Source organism: Cervus canadensis, chromosome 17, assembly GCF_019320065.1.
Source record: "Cervus canadensis isolate Bull #8, Minnesota chromosome 17, ASM1932006v1, whole genome shotgun sequence".
Lineage (NCBI taxonomy): Eukaryota > Metazoa > Chordata > Mammalia > Artiodactyla > Cervidae > Cervus > Cervus canadensis.
Window position 1 is genome coordinate 44,970,365 of NC_057402.1, and position 6,000 is coordinate 44,976,364.

Here is a 6,000-nt window from a genome sequence, read left to right on the forward strand (position 1 = left end):
ACTGCACAGAAACCAGAGTAATCCTACTGAATCACCAGTCACTCCCCTGTGCAAAACTGCCCAATGATTTTCATCATACTTTAAAATAAAATCCTGTATCCTTACCATGGGCTGCAAGGCCCTATGAGATCTCTGCCTCAGACTGCCTCTCCAGCCCATCTTCTACCACTGTCCCCCTTTCTCTCACCACTTCTGGCTTCCTTATTTCTCAAATATACCAACTGTATTCCTAACTCTGTGCCTTTGTACTTGCAACTGTCTCTGCCTGGAACCACCCTTCCCCTAAAATGTATGTATGACTTGCCCCCTCACTTCATTCTGGGGTAGGGTTACCAGATACAATACTGTATGCTCAGTTAAATTTGAGTTTCAGATAAACAATGAATAATTATTTAGCATGTATGTCTTAAATATTTGTTATCTGAAATTCAAATCGAAATGGCTGTCCTGTATTTTTATTTGCTAAACTGCCCTTTTTTAGAGCTTTTATTGCTTTAGTTCATGGAAGGGACTACCCTTTCCTGGCTCCTGCCTCAGTTTCGGCTTCCCCACTGTTACAAGGCCTTATAGGCCTTCCCCCATAAGGAGGACAGACACCCCCTCCCCACCGTGTACTCCACCTGCCTCTTCTTTTTAGAAAAACTCTAGCCGCCTAGGCCTTCCCCAAGTTCAAAAACAAACAAACAAAAAAAATCAGAGCAGTGAGAAAATGCAGAAACAAAAGAAAACATTTCAGCAAGACAAAATAATAATAGTCTAGCCATTAAACAAAGTCAAGGACCTTTAGTTCCTTGTCAAGGTCTGTAGATAATATTCTGAGCCAAATCCTTTGAGCTGTTTTGCAAACACTGAAACCCCCACCAGGTGGGAGTAGTTAACTGACTACTGACCCCAGCACATAGACCCCAGACCTGAAGACTGACGATGTTAACTCCCAATGAGCTCACCATCCACCAATCAGAAGAATGTCCAAACTGATCATGCATCCTGCAACCCCTCTCCCAACCCTGTCTTCAAAAATGGTTCCCTGAATGCCGTTAGGGAATTTGGGTCTTTTGAACATCAGCTACATGGACAGACTGCTTGGTTCTCTGTGATAAATGCTGCATTTTTCCTTCATCACAACCTGGTGTGATAGATTGGCTTTACTAAGCATGCAGGCACGCATATCCAAGTTTGGTTTGGTAAAATATACATTGTATATATACACACACATACATATGTGTTTTATATATTTATTTATATTTATATAAAATAGAAGCAGGCAGGTTATTTATGTATGTGTGTGTGTGTGTGTGTGTGTGTGTGTGTGTATTAGAAGCAATCAGGATACAGAGAGAGAAAACCTGCTTTATATATACATATTTAAAGCCTGCTTTCAGGCTCAAATATATGTTTACTTTTTTGTTTAAGTTTTTTTATCTAGCATCTTGGACTTCCCATATGGCTCAGTGGTAAATAATCTGCCTGCTAATGCAGGAAACTCAGGTTCGATCCTTGGATCGGAAAGATCCGCTGGAGAAGGAAATGGCAACCCATTCTGGTAGTCTTGCCTGGGAAATACCATGGACAGAGGAGCCTGGCGGGCTACAGTTCATGGGGTTACAAAAGAGTCAGACATGACTGAACACTGAAAACAAACAATCTTTTGGTATGTTTGAAACGGGAGATTTCATTTCCACATGAGTTCATTGTGCCATCTTGTCCCATAGTTGACATCTCCACACTGCCACTCATTCCATCTGTATTTCTATGTCTAAAGTATATCCTTCAAAGTTCATTGAACTTCAGTGTGTTTCTTTTATCTCCATCTCCTGCATAACCTTGTTAAGATTACATATACTGACTAATGACACTGAGGTCTAAATGTGCAGCCAGCCCCTCACACCATGTTTATGATTTCAAAGTTTACTTGACAGAAACAGTTTAGCATATAGCTGGAAGTTTATTCTAATGAGTCACAAGGCGATTTGTGTGGAGTCATGGATTTGACTTTCCATTGGTAAAGATTATATTCCTTCTTTATATATTTCAGGTATCCTGGGAAAGGACTTTGTAGTGATGAAATGAAATCCATGTTTTATGGCCAGATGAGAGTAATTTAAATATAAAACTTTTCTTTGCCCACTTTGGCATTCTCTCTTCCCTTTAGTATTTGTTGTGCATCTACATTAACCAGACCTCCTAAGGAGAGAGTATTCCTTCTTAATCTTGTAAAGGGTCACTGGCCCATGACCCACTGCTTGCTTTATTGTACATCTGGACTGTGTAAACTGTAAATGATATGTCACTTGATGTATAACCCTTTGTCTCAAAAACATATAATTGTATTTTCTTATATAATTGAGTTTTCCGAAAAAATGTCTCTTCAGGCTGGCTGGAATAAAATTTTCCATTTCTTTCTTGGTTTGACTACTGATTTTTTTTTTTTTTTCCATTGACAGTAGGTTCCTAAAACCCAGGTCCACTATCTCTTTGCTTTCCCTTTTTCCCTCCCAGAGATCACGCCAGCCTCTTCACACCCTACCTTTAGGCTGCCCACCTACTTCTCAGTTATCAGGAGTGGATGGAGTCAGAGGCCCTACGAGGGCTTTTGCAGTGGACAGGAAAAAGAGGTCTCTTCCTTGAAATGAGGAAGCCCTAGGGTGAGCACGGAGAAGGCAATGGCACCCCACTCCAGTACCCTTGCCTGGAGAATCCCATGGACGGAGGAGCCTGGTAGGCTGCAGTCCATGGGGTCGCGAAGAGTCGGACACGACTGAGCGACTTCACTTTCATTTTTCACTTTCATGCATTGGAGAAGGAAATGGCAACCCACTCCAGTGTTCTTGCCTGGAGAATCCCAGGGATGGGGGAGCCTGGTGGGCTGCAGTCTGTGGGGTCGCACAGAGTCGGACACGACTAAAGCGACTAAGCAGCAGCAGCAGCAGCAGGCTGAGCACAATAAGGCTTGAGAACAGGAAACAAATTATTTCCATCCATGTTAGCCTTGGTCGCCCTCTCAACAACAGCCAATTGGAAGAGAGTTTCCAGAACTGGAAGTGCAAGAGCCAATCAGATCGCAGTCAGGCGGCCCTTGTCCTCTTGGGGACTTACCTCAATTTCCCGCTGAAGAAGCTCCAGATTAGCACCAACGATGCTTATCTTGCTCCCTGGGCTTTTTTCTTTACATGTCTGTCTCCTTCTCTTTAAGCGGTAAATTTTGAGCACCTCATACACCGCCCTTTCTTCCTCCGCTGAAACTCATAGAATTTCAGAGTAGTGAAAGAAACCTTAGCATCAAGGTCATCTTGTTTTACAGATGGTCAGAAAATCAGAGTGTTATCTCTACTGTCTTACCTGCGAAAACACCGGGATGCTCCGTGTGTAATGGGTTTTCAATCAGTTCAGGACATCTTTGTAAACATCTTTGTAAGGGCATCAGGGAGACAAGAGAAAGGAGACCCATTTTAACAGCAGGTGCTGCCAGTACTCTGGAAGAGCATTCTTGGGTGAATCATTAAATGATGTCCTGTGTGCCAGTGATGTTAAGAGTTAGGGATGTAGGATTCTTGGCAAGTGCCTGCACCTCCTGCACCTCACCTGGGCAATAATAATGGTGCAACAAACATAGGAGTATGTATATCTTTTCTAATTAGTGTTTTCTTTTTCTTCAGGTAAATACCTGGAAGTGGAATTGCTAGATCATATGGTAGTTCTATTTTTAGTTTTCTTTGAGGAACCTCCATACTGTTCTCCATAGTGCCTGCACCAGTTTACATTCCCAACAAGAGTGCATGAGGGTTCCCTTTTCTCCACATCCTCCCCAGCACTTGTATCTTGTCTTTTGGATAGCAGGCATGAAGTGGTATCTCTTTGTGGTCTTGATTTGAATTTCCCTGATGATTAGTAATGTCAAGCATCTTTTCATGTATCTGTTGGCCATCTGTATGTCATCTTTGGAAAAATGTCTATTCAGGTCCTCTGCCCATTTTTTAAACGTGTTATTTTTCTTTTGATGTGAGCTATATGAGTTCTTTATAATCAACCCCCTACGAGATATATTATTTGCAAATATCTTCTCCCATTCCGTTGATTTGATTTTAGCACTAGCTTTAACTTTCAGGAGTTTTTGTTCTTTGTTGCTCTTTCATAGCATCTGTTATTATTTTAAGTGTGCAGTTTTCTCACTCTGTGTGTGCGTGCGCGCACATATGGATGCATGTTCTCTCCTGTTCCCTGAAGTAACTGTTTCCTTTAGGGTCTGTTGTTTCAATCTTTATGTTGAAAGCTTCTTCAACTGTCTGGGGAATCTTGACTGTATATTTAAGAGTGAGGTGGATATGAGCTCTCTGTACTGGGTGAGACTTGTCACTGGGCCAAGATGATGGGACAGGAATGCTGATATTCTGAATGTAAGGATGCAGGATATTTTCTATGGAGCCAGCGAATTTATTTAGTGAATAACATTTCAGTGTTTAATGTGTATAAACATCTTGGGAAGTTCTACATGTTGTTCCTCCTGTCACACCCCCACTCTTGAAGTAGGTACTTGACTGTAAGGCGTGCTGGTAGGAGGGAGGGATCACTGTTTTCATATGTGGATTCTTGGCCCTGTGTTGCTCTCCTGACTCAGTGGTTCCTGATACTTCCTGTCTGCATCCTTCTAGTGTTGTGTAGGGTTAATTGGCTTCTTCCTTAGCTATGTCTCTCACCCTCTACAATTCCTTCTACTTTTCCTTATCAAGCATCATTCCCCCATCACCTTTCTATGTCCCGGAATTTTTTTTTTAATTTCTCACTGATGGTTCTTATCCCATTCTTCTGTTTAGATCTTTATGGCTCTTTTTATTTCTTAGGTGTTATTTTAACAAGATCTTAAGAGAGATGATAAATCGATGTTTTTAGTCTCCCAAATATAACCAGACAATTCTATATTGCTGCTTTATAATTCTTACCATTAAAAACAACTAAAAGACCATCATGAATTAATGGGTTTATTCATGCAAGAAATACTAGGCATTCATTAAAAATGATGTGACTGCATTTTGGCATCAATAACTAGGCAAGATGAGTATGGGAAAAAGGCAAGTTACAAAGCACTGAGTTATAAAAATATAAATTAGATACATACATGTGACTAAGGGGAGAGGGGAGCCCAGTTATAACAATGGTTAAATCTGAGAAGTAATAGCCAAAGTTATTTGTTTTTTTAATTTCTTTAAACATCTCTGTATCTTCTGAACTTTAGAACAATTCAGTTCAGTTCAGTTAGTTGCTAGTCATGTCCAACTCTTTGGGATCCCATGGTCTGCAGCACACCAGGCTTCCCTGTCCATCACCAACTTCCAGAGCTTGCTCAAACTCATGTCCATTGAGTCGGTGATGCCATCCAACTATCTCATCCTCTGTCGTCTCCTTCTCCTCCTGCCTTCAATCTTTCCCAGCATCAGGGTCTTTTCCAGTGAGTCAGTTCTTTGAATCAGGTGGCCAGAGTATTGGAGCTTCAGCTTCAGCATCAGTCCTTCCAATGAATATTCAGGACTGATTTCCTTTAGGATTGACTGTTTTCATCTCCTTGCAGTCCAAGGAACTCTTAAGAGTCTTCTCCAACACCACAGTTCAAAAGCATCTATTCTTTGGCACTCAGCCTTCTTTATGATCCAAATCTCACATGCATACATGGCAACTGGAAAAACCATAGCATGTTTTTAATAACCAGAATATATGTAAGTCTATTTTTGAAATAATGACTATCTGGGTACATACAGTTTTGTGTACATCTTGACTTCCTTAAGCTAGGTACCCATATTTAAGTTATTTGTCCAGGAGAACGCATTCCTTGAAGTTTTTAATCCATCTTTTCAAATTTCCTTTCCAGAGAGGATGCAAGTACATATTTGCAGCAGTATTTGACAGTGCTGCTTTCCCAGACCCATACCAGAGCCAAGGAATGATGGGTCCTTGGTACAAACTGGTATTTGTACACTTTCCAGAGTTTTCCTTTGCTTTTAGCTCTTT